The sequence below is a fragment of the Macaca fascicularis genome, chromosome 18, assembly GCF_037993035.2.
Source record: "Macaca fascicularis isolate 582-1 chromosome 18, T2T-MFA8v1.1".
NCBI lineage: Eukaryota > Metazoa > Chordata > Mammalia > Primates > Cercopithecidae > Macaca > Macaca fascicularis.
Window position 1 is genome coordinate 10,412,698 of NC_088392.1, and position 18,824 is coordinate 10,431,521.

General features: G+C 37.7%; 1 long non-coding RNA gene across 2 annotated transcripts in view; it reads left to right on the forward strand.

Annotated features, from left to right (window-relative positions):
• Positions 1-1,422: 1,422 nt before the first annotated feature.
• The window catches only part of LOC135968204 (uncharacterized), a 66,685-nt gene continuing 49,283 nt past the window's right edge, over positions 1,423-18,824 (forward strand). For both annotated transcript variants that reach the window (XR_010582800.2, XR_010582802.2), the window contains exon 1: positions 1,423-1,540. This is a non-coding gene — a long non-coding RNA (uncharacterized lncRNA). The remainder of the gene's footprint in view (positions 1,541-18,824) is intronic.

Consider the following 18,824-nt stretch of genomic DNA (forward strand, 5'->3'; position numbering starts at 1 on the left):
TCAGGAGTGGGAACATTTATGTCCACTGAATGGTTTTGATGAGACAGCATTGGAAAAGAATAATGTCTTCTTTCTTAACAAATGCCTAAGTTTACATACAGGAATTCCTTAGTACGACACATTGTCAACTATGTTTTTTTGTGGTTAAAATGAGAAAAAAAGAAAAGTGAATGATCTGGTTTGGCTGTGTCCCCACCCAAATCTCATCTTGAATTGTAGCTGCCATAATTCCCACGTGCCATGAGAGGGACCTGATGGGAAGTAATTGAGTCATGGGGGCAGGTCTTTCCTGTGCTGTTCTCATGATAGTGAATAAGTATTACAAGATCTGATGGTTTTATAAAGGGGAGTTCCCCTGCACACTCTGTCTTGCCTGTCACCATGTAATATGTGACTTTGCTCTTCCTTCATATTCCACCATGATTGTGAAGGCCTCCCCAGCCATGTGGAACTGGGACTCCATTAAACCTCTTTCCTTTGTAAGTTACCCAGCCTTGGGTATGTCTTTATTAGCAGCATGAGAACAGACTAATACAATGAATATATTACAGATGATGAAAATAAAGCTTTCCCCCATTGATCAGATATGTATTGATGGTCTATTTTGTGTTAGGCACTGGGAATACACAGCCATGTTTTCCTGGACTTCATGGGAGATGACTGTGATGATTAATTGTATGTATCAACTTGTACTGGAACAAGTGGTGCAAACATTATTCTATGTCTGTGAAGGTGTTCCTGAGTGAGATGTACTTTTGACTTGGTTGGCTGAGTAAAGCAGATTGCTCTCTCTATGTGCGTAGGCATCATCCAACCAAGTGATGTATTAGTCAGGGTTCTCTTAGAGGGACAGAACATATATATATATATATATATATATATATATATATATATATATATATATATAAAGGTGAGTTTATTAGGTATGAACTTGCATGATCACAAGGTCCTACAATAAGCCATCTGCCTGCTGAGGAGTAAGGACAGCCAGTCCGAGTCCCAAAACTGAAGAACCTGGAGTCTGATGTTGGAGGGCAGGAGGTATCCAGCATGGGAGAAAGATGTAGGCTGGGAGACTAAGCCCACCTCTCCTTTTCATGTTTTTCTGCCTGCTTTATATTCGCTGGAAGCTAATTAGATTGTACCCACCAGATTAAGGGTGAATCTGCCTTCTCCAGCCCACTGACTCAAATGTTAATCTCTTTTGGCGACACCCTCACAGACACACCCAGGATTAATACTTTGTATCCCCTGATCCAATCAAGATGACACTCAGTAATAACCATCACAAGTGAAGACCTGCATAAAACAAAAAAGTTAAGACAACCACTATTGATGCCTGAATGCTTGAGCTAGGAGCTAGGATATCTTTTATTTTTTATTTATTTATTTATTTTTTTACTTTCTGACTTTAAAGTTGGACTCAAACTGAAACAGTGACTCCTTTTGGGTCTTGAGCCTGCCATCCTGGAACTTACACCATCAGCTCTCCTGGGTCTACTGATTGTGCATCTTGGGATTTTCTAGCCTCCATAATTGTGTGAGTAAACTCTTTATAATACTCTTTACAAATATACACAAATATATGCACCTATGTACACATATCCTATTGGTTCTATTTCTCTGGAGAATCCTAACTAATAAAATGTCACTATCGTAGAAAAATCACACAAATAAATGTGGGTGGTAGGTACTATGAGAGCACATAATAAGCAGATTTAACCTAGTCAAGGAAAGCTAGAGTAAAGAAATATTGTGCTGCTTTCAGACTGAAAAATGGATTAAGAGGAGGCAAAAGCAGAAGCAGAAAGTTAAAAGTTACTGCATTAGTACAAATGAGATGATTATCACATGAACAAAGGGAGTTACGGGTTTGGAAGAAGATGGGTTACACATGTAACTGGGTAGATGGATGGTGGTCCCTTTTGCTGAGAAAGGAGACAACTGGCTTATCAGGGATAATATCATGATCTTCGTTTGGTTGAGTTTAAGTTCTTTTGCCATTTCTAGGTAAAATGTTAAATATGCAGTTGATTAGATGCAAATAAAATATATAAGGGTGTAGCATGCTCTTTTGTTCTAATAACACCAATTAATGGGAAAGATAGTTGATTTTCTCACTGAACAGGCTTAGTTACGAAAAAGGAAAAGCAAGAATGAAGGAAGGTTAAAATTATAATAATATATAATAGTTGCTGAGTGCTTTAGGTATTAGGTAAGCCCTAAATGCCTTACATACTAAATTAGTGAATATGTTACACATCACACTATGAGGTCTAAATACTTTTATCCCCATTTGGTAGACTGACTTTAAGATAGATGATCCTCAATGATCCCCATCTTCTGGTATTTGTGCTCTTGTGTCATCCTCTCTCACAGTGAGGAGAGCTGACTTGTGTAACCAATAGGATACTGCAGAAGTGATTGAGTGTCCTGACTTCTGAGGCCAGATCATAAGAAACATTGTGGTTTCCATCTTGTTCTTTTGAATTACTTGCTCTGGAAGAAGCCGGTCACCATTTTGTGAGGAAACTCAAGCAGCTCATGGAATAGCTCGTGTGGATAGAAACTCACCACATGAGTGAGAGATTCACCACATGAGTTTTCACCACATAAAAGTTTGAAAAATTTGCAGCCTGACAATGTAGTAGAAAAGAAAACCCCATTTTCTGGGAAGAAATTCAAGCTGATAGCAGCCATCATGGAAACCCTGGCCCCAGACAAGGCTTTAAATGCCTGAAGCCCAGCCCACATTTTGACTGCAACCTCAGAAGAGAATCCAAATCAGAACTACCCAGGTAAGACTCTTCTGAATTCATGACCCAAAGAAACTGTGGGACAATACATATATATTGTTTTTGACCACTGTTTTGGGGTGATTTGTTATGCAGTAGTAGACAATACATTTCATTTTATAGATAAAGAAAATAAGTCACAGAGAGGTTAATTAACTTGCCCAGTATCATACAGCTAAAAGTGGCAAAACCAGGATTTGAACTCACATTGTCTGGTTTGGCTCCCCTCCTGAACCATCACACCCTATGCCTCTGACGCTTAAAGAGAGTGAGCAAGATGTTCAGCATGAGGAATGAAGAGGATTTCTAAGTGGCCAATAGGTACATAAGTATGCTCATTTGCAGAATTTTATTTTACTATTTTGTTTTCCAGAATTTTATATAGAGTTTATTCTTTAGAGCAGTTTTAGGCTCCTAGCAAAATTGGGCAGAATTTCCATATTATTTTTAGTCATCAAGTCTTTGTATATATTTGAATTTACACAGAAGCTGATAATAATTTTTTTTTTTTTTTTGAGTTGGAGTCTTGCTCTGTCACCCAGGCTGGAGTGCAGTGGTGGGATCTCGGCTCACTGCAACCTCTGCCTCCTGGATTCAAGTGATTCTCCTGCCCCAGCCTCCCAAGTAGCTGGGATTACAGGTGCTTGCCACCACGCCCAGCTAATTTTTATATTTTTAGTAGAGACGGGGTTTCAGCTTCACAGCAAAGGGGATGTTTTCTCTTTGCCCCTACATTCTAATCTATCTCCTTGGTTTTCTCTTTACTTCTGACATCAAAATAATCATCTTTCCATGTCCATATTTTGTAGGGAAGAAGTGACCCACCAATTACATGAGAAAGGGGAACTAAACCAGTTTTTACTGCTGTCTCATCCCTAAACTTTATGCCTCACAATCATGGAGGAAGGTGAAGGAGGAATGAGGCATGTCTTACATGGTGGCAGGCAAGAGAGTTTTAGAGTAGAATTAACTTTTAATTTTTTGTTAATAATTGTCACAACGATCAATGCTAAGTCAGCCACCTATGCACCTCCTTCTTCTCTCTTCATTATCCCTGCATTGTCATTATGAAAAAGTTGACTTCAGATAAGACCCAGACACAGAATAGGCTGTGCACCAACTTAAGAAAAGTACTTGGCAAAAGACAAGTCTTCATTTCCTAAGGGAATAAGTAAATACCTATTGGAAGATTATATTTTATTGGCATATAGTATATAGTTCATTATAATAGCAAATTAACATCTATCAAAAATGGCCAATGAGCAATTTTTGACCAGTACCTTCTGGAATAGTCTTCTAGAAGATTCCTCTTTAAAAATATTGCTGCATCTGCATAAACTCAGGAAAAATCTGGCAACCCCAGGATTTAACTCGAAAAGATAAAACAACAAAGAGAGACCTGGGGAGCTATTTAGGAAACATTAGTGTGATTCAGATTTCCTTCTGTCATTAGCTATTTGCAGATTCAATTTTGTGTGAAAACAATTTTAGGGTTGGGGCAGGGGGGATCTTGGAGGAAACAACTGTAGTCCAATTAGTTAACTTTTCAGAAGACTACCTCACTGGGTTTCAGACAGGTTATCTCTGTAAAGATACTGTCTCTCAACTGAGTTGCTGATAAGTATTGAGTGGCAGCCAGATAAATCCCTTGATTCCTGACAAATAGCTGGAATATAAAATATTTAGTCTTTATTGCTGGCTGATGCAGAGCAATAGGTTTAAATTTTAGGCAGGCCAAGGATAGGCCACCAAGTTTGTAGATGCTGAGGAACCAGACAAGGATAGATCTGAATAGAAGATTCTCAGCTTGTCCCAGGGTGTTTCTGAGAGCAAGGCTAAGATACCTTCAAACATTTTACTTCTGCTCTGTCATACCAACAAGTAACACGAGTCTCAAATTTCAAAGCCATGCTTGAATGTGCAAAAATGTTTACCCTCCAAATTTTAAAGCAGATGTAATATAAAACAGGGACGTTTTCTGTGAGATGAAATCAATTTTTGTTTTCTAGAACTTAATGCTTCTTAGTTAGTATACACTTTGGTTATTGTTATTTTGAAAGAAGAGATGAGGATTCATACAGTAAAATTAGTAAATAGAAAGCAGGTTTAAATTACAGTTAATCTTCAGAAATACTAGTATTAAACATTTTAATGTTAATACTACCGATTTAATCTCAACAAAAAGAGTCAAACTCTGTAAAATATTTGAAGAGATTTATTCTGAGCCACATACGAGTGACCAATGGCCTGTAACATAGTCCTCAGGAGATCCTGAGAACATGTGCCCAAGGCAGTTGAGCTACAACTTGGTTTTATACATTTTAGGGAGACATAACACATCAATCAATATATGTAAGATGTACATTGGTTCAGTCCAGAAAGCTGGGACAACTGAAAGTTGGGAGATTTTCCAAGTCATAAGCACATTCAAAGATTTTTCTTCTGGGTGCAATGACTGATACCTGTAATCCCAGCACTTTGGGAGACCAAGGCAGACAAATCACATGAGGCCAGGAGTTCAAGACCAGCCTGGCCAACATGGCGAAATCCCATCTCTAATAAAAATACAAAAATTAGCCAGGTGTGGTGGTGCACACCTGTAATCCTAGCTGCTTGGGTAGCTGAGGCAGGAGAATCATTTGAATGCAGGAGGCAGAGGTTGTAGTGAGCCAAGATAGCACCACTGCACTCCATCCTGGGCAACAGAGCAAGACTCCATCTCAAAAAAAAAAAAAAAAAAGAAAAAAAAAAGATTTTTCTGGTTGACAATTGGTTGAGTTATTGTCTAAAGACACAGAATCAATAAAAAGGAATATCTGGGTTACCATAAGGGTTTGTGGAGACCAAGGTTTCATCATGCATATGAAGCTTCCAGGTAACATGCTTCAGAGAGACTAGATTATAAATGTTTCTTACCAGATTTAAAGAGTCTGTTCTATCAGTCTTAAGTTCTGTGTTGATGTTAATGCTGGTAAGCTGGGCCTGAGCTCTAAGAGGGAGAAAGGTATGATGAGGCATGCCCAACTCCTCCCGTCCCATCATGACCTGACCTAGTTTTTTCAGGTTAACTTTGGAATGCTGTTGGCTGAAAGGAGGGGTCCATTTGGATGACTGAGAGGCTTAGAATTTTATTTTTGGTTTACATCAGAATGACACATTGTCTCAAAATATTTTGGCTGAATTTTTGTTTTTATTTTTTTCCAATCAGGGAATAGAAGAATCTCAACATTATTTTCCTCCCAAATCGTATTTGTATCTTTCAGTTTCTCCTTTTAAGTCAATTACCTGATTAAAAAAAAAATCCATCTTGTAAATCAGGACTATTAAAAGAATGACGTATTTCCTAAGTAACTGCTCCAAGGGAAGAAAGACAATTTTCAAATTATTTTATGTTAGTTAATACTTTTAAGCCAAGATCAGAGCTTTCCTGTTAATTTTTAACTAACCAAAAATTTTTAAAAATTTTATTACCAGGCAAAATTTTGTTGACTTTCAGTTTGTCAAACCAATGGAAATAGACACATTCAAATTGACATTCAGTTCTAATTAAATTAATTGGTACCAATAGCTCAGCTATGAGAAACATAGGTAGGTTGTAAAAATGCTTATATGAGTTCTTCTACTTTTAATTTTTTTTTCTTTTTTTTATTATACTTTATGTTCTAGGGTACATGTGCACAAAGTACAGGTTTGTTACATATGTATACATGTGCCATGTTGGTGTGCTGCACCCATCAACTCATCATTTACATTAGGTATATCTCCTAATGCTATCCCTCCCCACTTCCCCCATCCCACAACAGGCCCCAGTGTGAGATGTTCGCCTTTCTGTGTCCAAGTGTTCTCATTGTTCAATTCCCACCTATTAGTGAGAACATGTGGTGTTTGGTTTTCTATTCTTGCAATAGTTTGCTGAGAATGATGGTTTCCAGCTTCATCCATGTCGCTACAAAGGACATGAACTCATCCTTTTTTATGGCTGCATAGTATCCCATGGTGTATATGTGCCACATTTTCTTAATCCAGTCTGTCATTGATGGACATTGGGGTTGGTTCCAAGTCTTTGCTATTGTGAATAGTGCCGCAATTTTTTTTCTTCTTTTTAAAGATTGGCTCCACACGGTGGCTCACACCTAGAATACCAGCACTTTTTGGGAGACACAGGTGAGAAGATGGCTTGAGCCCAGTAGTTTGAGACTAGCCTGGGAAACATGGCAAGACCTCATCTTTACAAATAATAATAAAAAAAATTAACTGGGCATGGTAGTGCACACTTGTGGTCCCAGCTACTCAGGAGTCTCAAGTGGGAGGATTGCTTGAGCCTGGACAGTTGAGGCTGCAGGGAGCTGCGATGGCACCCCTGCACTCCAGACTGGATAACAGAGCGAGACCCCATCCCTCCAAAAAAGGCAAGGGGAGTTAATATTTGTCTAAGATCAATTCACATTATCAGTGTCACAATAAAATTCCAAACCTTAACATCTGGAAACATGTGAAATAGTGGCTTTTTTAGAGAACAGGAATTAAAACTTTAACTCTATAAAATATCTTCCAACTTTTTATCAGAACCAGGTTTGGTTCACAAGAATCCTTGTCACCCTATGACAGTATTAGACGTATCTTGTTACTGGAAATATAGTCAGAAGAAAACATCATTTAATGCCTAATCAACAAATAGAAAATCCTGTCACCAAATTAGAGAAAAATAAAAGCAAACCAAAAACAATCCTTATCTCAAGGCCTATGACATTCAATAACTATGTTCCATTTCATGAATATTCACAAAAATTTCCAATAACAAGGGGTAGCATCTCTTCAGGAAGTTGACCTCATTTTACTTATGGTTAAAATCCCTGAGAGAATTTTTAGGAAAAACAACAACAACAACAACTCTAAAGCCCTACCCTGGGCTGTCACAGTTGCCCATAGGCCCAACACCACATGTAAGCCGCCAAGGCTTGGGACTTGCACTCTCTGAAGCCATGGCCTGAGCTATACTTTGGCCTCTTTTAACCATGGATGGAGCTGAAACAGCTGGGATGCAGGGCACTATGTCCCAAGGCTGCACAGAGCAGAGGACCCTCGGACTATTGCATGAAACCATTTTTCCCTCCTAGGCCTGCAGGCCTGTGATGGGAGGGGCTGCTGTGAAGGTCTCTGACATGTCCTGGAGACATTTTCCCCATTGTCTTGGTGATTTGCATTTGGTTTCTATTTACTTATGCAAATTTCTGCAGCTGGCTTGAATTTCTCCCGAGAAAATGGTTTTTCCTTTTCTACTGAATCGTCAGGCTGCAAATTTTCCAAACTTTTATGCTCTCTCACCTCTTGAATGCTTTGCTGCTTAGAAATTTCTTCCAACAGATACCCTGAATAATCTCTCAAGTTCAAAGTTCCACATATCTCTGGGCAGAGTCAAAATGCTGCTAATCTTTTTGCACAGGAAGAGTGACTTTTATTCCAGTTCCCAACAAGTTCCTCAGCCTGAGACCACCTCAGCTGGGACTTTGTTGTCCATATCACTATCAGCATTTTAGTCAAAGTCATTCAATAAGTTTCGAGAAAGTTTCAAATTTTTCCACATCTTCCTGTTTCCTGAGCCTTCCAAATCTCTAGGAAGTTCCGAACTTTCTCACATTTTTCCATCTTCTGCTGAGCACTCCAAACTGTTCCACCCTCTGTCTGTTACACAGTTCCAAAGTTGCTTGTGCATTTTTAGGTATCTTTACAGCAATACCCCACTACCTAGTACCAATTTACTGTATGAGTCTGTTCCCATGCTGCTGATAAAGATATACCTGACACTGGGTAATTTATAAATGAAAGAGGTTTAATGGACTCACAATTCCACAAGGCTGGGAGGCCTCACAATCATGGCTAAAGGCAAATGAGGAGCAAAGTCATATCCTACATGGTGGCAGGCAAGAGCACATGTACAGGAGAGCTCCCCTTTATAAAACCATCAGATGTCATGAGATTTATTCACTATCGTGAGAATAGCATGAGAAAGACCTGCCCTATGATGCAATTACCTCCCACTGGGTCCCTCCCATGACACATGGGAATTATGGGAGTTGCAATTCAAGATGAGATTTGGGTGGGGACACAGCCAAACCATATCGTGCCCCTATGTTGGACTGTCAGCCTCATGGTTCATTCATGGTGACAGGAGGGGAGGGAAGATCTGCCCACCCTCTTTCCAGGTATCTCGCTTGTTCCTGAATGGAAGTTGCAATAGCCTCGGGGATCACTGGTCTACTGTGGATTGTGTCACCAGGCCCGTGGGAAGAGGAGATGTTGCCTCAACTTAACATCATTAGCTAGGGCAGAGGCATTGGTTTGGTGGGTGGAGGACCAGAGAATGGGAAAGGGAGCTGGGACCCTACAGCTGGTGAGTTGCAAGCCTATCAAGCAGTGGGGAGGGTGCACTTGTAGAGTCTGCACTTGCTCACAAGTATTATCCTGGTGCCTGAGAGAGAATGACATTAAACAGCAAAGAAAAAACAATGAAACTGGTGGAGTGCAGACACTTTGGAACAACACTAATTTTGAGTGATTTAGTATTTCCTAGAAATTTGTCACCCTAAATAACGTTTACAAAATTGCATTATTGACTAGTAAGTTTTTCAGTAGAAGCAGCAAATGTCACTAAAAACTGTGTGTGCTTATGAAAGGAGGTCATTTTACTTGAGACCGATTGCCTGTGCTGCTTACTCTCAGTTTCTCACTCAAATCCACCCTTCACTCATCTCCACTCTACTCCGTGGTCTAGGAGGCTGCTGTCTACGGATGACATTGTCTGGGGCTTCCTTGCCTGCTGGCGTCCGTGTGGGTTTAGCAATGATGGTAAACAGTACGTGATGGAAGATCCAGAGCAGAAAGAATTTGGGGTGTTTGATTCCCTTTGCCCCCTCTTTGCTAGGTGTAGTTGGATAGAGACTGCCTTCCTCCGCTCTAGGCTTCGTTGAGATCTCCCTCTGTCACCCTCCATGGCTCACTGGAGCTGCTCTTTCCTCTTGTTGCCTGGAGCCTGTGGGTGGTAATGGCTTCCCACTGTTGCCAGTTCACGGGTGTTTTGTTATCCCTAGTTAGTTTCCTTATTTTGGCTCACCTCTGTGGTCGGCTGCTTTCCCAAGCTTTCTTTGGTTAAACACTTTGGGACTGCCTTCCATTTCTGCCAGCGCTCTGATTGACACAGCACCTTTTCTTCTTACAGCATGCAAGTGGATGCAATGCAAGTCTGTAGCTTGGAGTCATTTAATTGGAGTTTGCATCTTAGAACCATGCTGTCATCTCATTTCCTGCTTAATCCCTAAGCATACTCTGATGGCCTGGCAATATGCTAACTTGGCTAGGCTGGACGACATTTTCCAAAATTCTTGTCCCTGTATGTTTCTAGCTAGGGTGGGTCACGGAGATATTCGAAAAGGGGAAGTAGAGTAACTTTTAGGCTCGAGGATCTGTGAAGAGGCACCAGATATTGTGGCAACTCGTGCCCATTGGCATTTGCCTGCTGGCTGCCCTCACTGGTGTGGGCAGTACCTGGGCATGCAGCTGTTGTGTCAACCCGAGATCCTCCCATAGCTTCTCTGATGCTTGGGCCACGTGTGTGTTCGGCTCCAAAACAAAAATGCCAGCTTCCCCTGCAGGACACCCACGTCATCGGCATTGGCAGAGACAAGACTCACCAGGCTCCAGTCTGTCTTTGTGGGCTCCAGCTTATGCCCATGGGTTCCAGTTTCCTTTATTCTTTTCCACTTTCCATCTGTTTTCCCTTCCTGCCTGTGGCCCCGCAGACTGAAGGTCAAACACCAGACAGAAAGACTATAGTCCTACAGCGACTGCCCAACCCTTTCCCATGTGTTATGAGGTCAATTCTTGTAACACACAATATTTGTATAATAAAGAATATGTAGAGTGGTTCTGTGTCTCCCATCAAACTCTGACATACTTACTTATACCATCATTCTTTTATCTTCCCATATGTTTTAATACTTTCTGCCATTGGTTTTTCTTCTTTATTAATGCCATTTGAGCTATAATTTCAGAGCCTCATTACCTTCTACAATATCTTAGAAATAACACTCTGAAATTATATTCCTTTGAGAACATAATTAACTAATTAACATCAATCTGGATGCCTGCTTTGAGGCCCTTAGCATCCCACAGAGGCTATGATTTGTAAATTAAACTAAAATCAAATTGGCTTTTCTGTTATTTCTCAAACTATTGTATAATAATTACTAGGTTTTTGTGAAAATATTTAGAAAATATTTAAAAATCGTTTAACTTATAATTTTAAATGACCTGTACATTTCACTGATCCACATGAATTCCATTCTTTCTCTCCTTTTTTTTCTAACTACGCTTTCTCTTTCTTCTTTTTTCTTTCTAGTTAAATGCATGTCTAAATTGGTCAGAAAACTTCTTCTCTTATCTATTCTTCTGATAAACTACTCCTAGTAAGCAACTTCCTTTCTTTCCGTTGTTTATCAGTGGAAAGTAATGACCTTCTTTCATTGGGCCAATAAAAATCCCCTCCACCTGACCCCATTTTTTATTGTAACATTTATTGCAAATAGAAATTTTTTCCGTATTGTCTTTATATACATTTTTTCCATAATTTGAAATCCATTATTATGCCATTTATTGTACGTGTGTGTGTGTGTGTGTGTATGTGTATGTGAAAGGATACTAATTAATCTAAATGTTTTTATATTCCAGAAATGGCTACATTCCTATTTTCTTTCTTACTTTGGAATTTACTTGTCAAAGCTGAGACTGTAATTCATGGAGTACATGCATTATTTGATATCTATTTCTGATAGAAATTGTGACATAATGTTAGATGTTAACATTCAGAACAAATTATGTCAGGATTTTCTTTTCCAGAAATGTCTTTACTTTTATGGATCATTTAATATTGTGAATTATACACAAATATGTTTATATTAAAAAGGGGGGAAGTTTATTTTTGTAAAGGTAAGTAAAATAAACATGACCAGCACATCTAAGAATCAAAGACCTTCTGTTTATCTAAAAACAGATTAGAAAAAAACTAGAATCTTAATTTGTGAAATTAATTTAGAACAAAATAATTATTTAGAGAGCAATTACATTTCAAAAGCCTTTTGTATTCACCAGCCCGAAAAATATTTTAACGTAACCATTACAATCTGACTTTCTGTACAATGTGAACTCCCTCATATAAGATAAATAAGGACATTCATATTAATAAGAACATGCATTACCTTATTTAATTAAATGCCATCCACAGTGGAACTCATCAATCTGAGGAAGATAATGGACTTGGATTGTTAGGGCATTATAAAAGCTAAGCCAAGATTTTCTTCTAATTTTACAAATCATTTTCTAAATCAAATGCACATATTAGCACAGTGTTCATTTTAAAAGAGGTTTATTTTAAAAGTAATTGGCATGGAAACTGGACAGTGTTCTATTCCACTAATTTTATAGTCCTGGGTAACTCACTACAAATAGATAAAAAGCAGGATCAGTAATTTACTGAGCCAGAGCTCAGTTTGTAATTAACATAGAGTTTATTTAGACGGAGTGAAAGAAGGGAGAAGAAATAAATAAATTCATAGGAAGGTCAACTGAAATTAATGTTAAACTCTCCATAATAAAATAGATTTTGTGTAGTTTACTATTAACCAATTGGTTTCATTTGTATAATATATATCCCATAATTCTCTAAAATATAGGTTAGCATGATAAACAATAATACTAAATTATCTTGATTTAAAAATATATAGTGATTATCTAGGTTTTTAAAAATCACTGAAAAGAAGCAGACAATTTATATTCTGTTTTCAATGTGAAGAGAAGGAAATCATTTGCCTTCTGAGTTTTATTTCTTGATTAATGTAACAATTACAGTATTGGACATTTTAGAAAAAAGATTGATATTTCAACATAAGATGAAAATTACCAAGTAATATTTAGATTCTGAATCCCTCATGGAATTCCATGAAATAAATAAAAGGTAAAGTGCTCATTTCCTCTCGAGGAAACAAAGTAATTAAATTATCCTCTTTTAAATAGGGTTGAGACTATTAGTTCTTGAATTGATGTAAGTTGATTTCAATGTTTTCTACTTTGTAACATTGAAATTATGCTTCTACATTTTGTGATAATACTAAGCATATTCTTTTTCTTGGATTAGATGCCTGACATTCTACTATTAAAGGATTATGTATTTTATATATATGATATATTACACTACTACGTGATTTACATAGTCACATTATGTCTCAAGATCCTTAAGCATGGGTGTTAGCTCTTTAACTGTCTTAACATCTTAAAATAAACAGAACAAACACTGAACTGCATCAGAATGAGGACATACACATGTCTCTAAAATTTTAATCACAAAACTTCTGTTGGTTTTCAGCAGCATTAACTCACCAGAGAAAACTGAGAATTGTGCTACAGACTGATTCTCCTATATAAATTCAAAGGCAAAGATAGTCTTGTCGTAGGTCTAGTAAAATGTATTGCCAAAAACACTTCTTTAGAGTTCTACGTTTATACAAAAATAGTCATCACACTTTTTCTCACTCGTATTTTAGTTTTATGAAATAATGCTACATAGATTCAACTGCATGAATTTCTCTCATAACCTCAATGCTAGAATTTTAACACAGATCAATCCATTTTCAGGATCGTCTGCCATAAAATTACTGATTGATCCCTTTGGTTGAACTCTGTTAACTGATTTCTCCTTTCTCTGTTTAGGTATATTTATAGGCCTATCACACATCACATAAAGTTAGTAATGTTGGAATGTTATTTAATGAGGCTTCATAGGTGGTGTTACAAACTAATGATGTAAAAATTTTAAAAGCAGGTTTGGAGAATAAAACTGACTTCAACACTTTATCCTTTGAAAAAAACTGTAAATCCTTTACAATAATGGGAATTTGTTCAAAATATATTAAAAAATTAAGACAGTGCATCAAAAACTTAAAGGAAAGATCTTCTTTTGGAATCAAGTAGGCATACTGCCATTTATTATATTTTCATAATTCTGTAACATTCATCCATGGTCAAAGCACAGTCGAAATTTAAAAAATTTTAAATAAGCAAGCATTATAAATTCATAGTTTATTCAAATTTTAAGGTAATTCTTCCTAAACATATTTCATTTTCACTTCTTGAAAACAGTTGCTTTTGTTGCCTTGATGAATGAGTTGGTTGATACTCAGCAGTTTGTGGGCTCCTTGAAAGTGAAGCCAGGATCACAAGGCTATGGGATGGCTTCACCAAAACCATGTGACGCCACACTAGCCAGTGTGACTAAAGGGGTAATTAAGAGGCAAAGTATAGACTCAGGGTATTTGAACTTCAGCAAAGCATTTGACAAAGTCTCTCATATGATATCTTTAAGGATTAAAGGAAGAAATGTTAGCTGGAGGCAAGAACAGTGTGATAGACTGAGCCCTGGGTGAATGATTGTAATCAGGACATGTCAAAATGACCCTAATCAAGGGCAAGCTCTGTCCTTGGCCCTTTGCTGATCAAATTTATTAATGACTTAGATGACAATATGAAGCTCTGTAGATTTATAGCCAGCGTAGAAAACTGACTAACAGAAAGATCTGCACAATTGGGTTGAATTTACTAAGATGAGATTTAACACAGTAAGTTCATGATATTTGGTCTTAAAAAAAAATGAACAAGTGAAATTGAAGGAAATGCAGCTCAGCAATCATAGTGAAAATATGAGTCAACAGCAAGACGTGACTCTTAGCAAAGCTACGCTGCCCTTGAGCTGCAAGACAAGAAGGGTAATGTCCAGGGTGAGAAAGGCAGTTTTCTCCATCCTTTCCATCAAATCCCATCTGAAAAATTTTATTGTCTAGGTGCTATCGGAGGTTACTCAAAATAAAGTGATCAGGACAGTGAAATGATTTTACAGCATGTGTTATGAGAAACAGTTAAAGAAATTGGGAGGCAAGAAGACTGAGGGAGTACAAAATCATGACTTTAAAACATTCGAAGGACAACCCCCAAAAGAAGGACTAGACTTGTGCCTGGTACAAAGGGTAATACTGAGATCATCCCCCATACGGAAGAGGAAAGACAGTCTGCAGACCAGTGTCAGCTTATAAATGTAGAAGGATTGATGGAATTAGAAAGTCACCATTTTGCAACTGCTACTGCAGTAATTGACTCGGACAGGGATAATCAATGGATGCTAAAACCAGTAAGAGAAAGGGTGGTGAGAAATAGGATATACATAGGGTGTCAAAGTATTAACCCACAGATTATGTTCTTCTACAGCTTGTTTTAAAACCACAGTTTACTTCTATATAAATATATTAGGGAACAATTTGAACACAATGCAGATTTTGCACTTGCTTATACCTGATTTAATCCAGAAGAGTCATCCTGTCACCTGCTTCTACATGCAAACTTCAGGTCTTTTCAGGGCAAAGTGCCCTATTCATATAGTTTACATGCATTTCTTTACCATTTTACATGTGTAAAACTGTACTGTCATTTTTACTGGGCTCCTGCTTTTTAAAAAAATGTGTCATTGATGAAGCTTTTGTGTGTTGTATCTTTAACCTGATTTTCCCCATAAACCCTGTGGTTTTTATTTTGCAATTTTTCATACCTGATGATTTTTAGTACCACATCTGCTAAATTATAGCTGACTCACTATATTTGCTAATCACAAAGTTTACAAGTACCCACAATAGAATGATCTTGCAGTCTCTGTCTTACATGAAATAATTGTCAATAATCTAACATTACAGCCTCTTGACGGGATGCAATATGATGTAGACACATAACCTATAAAATGGCCAGCAGTGTCTTAGTTGGACCTAATCAAGCCTTTATACATAAACAAAATAGGATATATATTTTTATATTCACATAAAAGATTGGCTCAGAATTTTCACTTAGCACGAATATAACATTAAATTTTTTTTTTTTTTCCTTTTCTTTTTTTTTTTTTTTTTGAGACGGAGTCTGGCTCTGTCGCCCGGGCTGGAGTGCAGTGGCCGGATCTCAGCTCACTGCAAGCTCCGCCTCCCGGGTTTACGCCATTCTCCTGCCTCAGCCTCCCGAGTAGCTGGGACTACAGGCGCCCGCCGCCTCGCCCGGCTAGTTTTTTGTATTTTTTAGTAGAGACGGGGTTTCACCGTGTTCGCCAGGATGGTCTCGATCTCCTTACCTCGTGATCCGCCCGTCTCGGCCTCCCAAAGTGCTGGGATTACAGGCTTGAGCCACCGCGCCCGGCCTAGCACGAATATAACATTAAATTTTAAAAGAACTAAAATAAAACCGGCGATGAAAAAATTTGGCAGAAAATTAAGGAAATCTGAAAATAGATTGAGCATTAGATGATAATAGGGAATTATTGCTTATTTTCCTAGGTATGATAATGGTATCATCATTATACAGAAGAATATCCTTTTCTTAGGAGATGCTTACTAAAATCAAGGTAAAATATCCTAGTGTGTGCAATGGGGGTGCTCACAATACTGTTCTCTTTTAAAATTAAGTTTTAAAGATTTAGCAATAAATAGTTGAAAAATTAATTAAGATATCATTAAAAAGTGAATGAGAGGGTTGGGAAAGGGATATTAGTAATAATGACATTTTCAGGTTAAATGCAATTTTTGTGGTCTACTCCTACTTGAAATATCTGTGTAAATTTTGTATGAGATATATATCCAGATTTGTTCACTGGAAAAACAATAGACTAATTACTGACAACTCAACATTAAAATGACTGGTATTAAAAAATATAGCACCGCTTCATTGGATAATGAACTTCAGGGAATTGTAATGGAAGACAATGAAGCAAAGAAATGATTTATTTATGTGTAACCTAAGATAATAAAATGACTTATAATGGTGAGAAGGGTATTCTGGGGAACCACAGCATTGCTGTGAAAAAGCGAGCAAATACTTTTTAAATTTTTTAATGTTATTATTTTTTTGAGATGAAGTCTTGCTCTGTTGCCCAGGCTTGAGTGCAGTGGTGCGATCTCGGCTCACTGCAACCTTCACCTCCTGGGTTCAAGCAATTCTCCTGCCTCAGCTTCCCAAGTAGCTTGGGATTACAGTTGTGCACCACCACGCGTGGCTAATTTTTGTATTTTTGGTAGAGACAGGGTTTCACCATGTTGGCCAGGCTGGTCTTCAACTCCTGACCTCGTGATCCACCTGCCTTGGCCTCCCAAAGTGCTGGGATTACAGGCATGAGCCACCACACTTGGCTGAGCAAATACTTTTTGATAGAATTTGTTAAAGTAGAACAACCACAAAATCTATAAATGTTTGTATAAAATATCAGTTCTAAGAGAAGCATTGGGAAGTCTTTATGGCTTCTGGTCTTGTCTTAAGTAATAGTATATTAACCTTACCCTTACTTCTTTGCTCCTTAGACACCCTCCTCTCAAATGATTATGTCAAAGAAACTACTCTCATAGAAGTTTAAGTAAAAACAATTTCAAGCTTTTAACTCAACATTATTTTTGACAGTAAAAAAGATGGCCTCATTAAGGAAAAATATCAGTAATGTGGCATCTATTATATGATTTTACATTCGTTTTAGCTTTAGAACCAAGTATGATAAACTGTAATCACACTGCGGCCGCTCATAGTTTTGTTAAACTCTTAACCACCTGTAGGGTTTTGCTTTTTCTCTGCTTTGGCTTTCCTTCAAATCACTAATCTTTTATGTTTCCTCTGTGAATGAAAAGCACATTTTATTTTCATCAATCTGAGATAATTTAAGTATGATTATCTCTCAAACTTGAGAATTGATGATCAATATATCAAAATTATAAGACAGTTTGTTACATTGAAATGTATTTATTAAGAGCAAAACTTTCATTTAATTCACTTGACCTGTGTTTCATAGAGCCACAGACCTGAGCAAAATGATATTGTTATGGAGAAGAATAATTTTTAAAAATGCGAATGAGGACTACCTCTAGATTCTCAGTACTGGTGATGGTGAATTGGGAAGTAGTAGGAAGCATGGTTGGATTTTAAAAAAGCACTCTCCAGAGAAAGGGCTATGACTGGGGCCTGACATGTGCTTGCTGTGTCCAGGGTGCTGAGGGTGAAGGGGGAGAAGGTTAGGAAAGAACATCAAAAAGCACATGAAAACAAGTGCATTTTGTGAATTGATGCTTGGAAACATCTTGGAATAATTCTTTTGAACATTGTTGATGGTCAAGATACATCTATTATTTGCAAATTACCAACTGACTGGTCTCTTGCTCCCTAAAATCTACAACTACCGGAACCCTGACATCTGTAAAAGATTACAGCTGGTCATACTTTACAGTTTCCTGATTTCATGTTTGAGGTCATCTCTAGACCATAGATGGCATCAGTGATTTGTCTTAGAGGGGCTCGTTGTTGGAGAAATGCAAGAGAAAATAAAGAGGTTTATTTGATTTTTTTTCTCTTCCTCTCCCTATTGGTTATTGCTACACTGGACAGCAATACCCTCACTCTACACTCTCTTCCCCAAATTTCTAAAGGAAATGAGGAGGCTATTCTTCCTTTGCCTTTTTGTGACCTTTTTTTTTCCCCAGAGAGCCTTGGAAATTTATTTAACTAGATTTCAGCTGTATAAAATGGATGGTTAGGAAGAGAAGGAAGCATATAATGTGGTTATGTGTGCCCCAATACTTCCTAGAAATGACGCTGTGTGCCAAATTCCCCTCAGGAGATGCCTTGCTGTTTTATAATCCATGGAGCATCTTATAATTATACAACCATTAATTCCTTTTCCTGCTTCAGATTTCACTGATTTACTTATGTAACAGTGTCATTAAAACCCATATATCATTTTTCACCATTAATCCATTATTCATGAGTTTTATCCATCTCTGAAGTATGTTCATCAGGAAAAATAGCCTCAATTTGCATTTTAATTGACCAAATGTACAGTGGTATCTGATAATATAAATGGTCATTTCTGGTTAAGCAGAAGCTTATGTTTAGTGGGATTAAAGTGATCTTTATTTTACA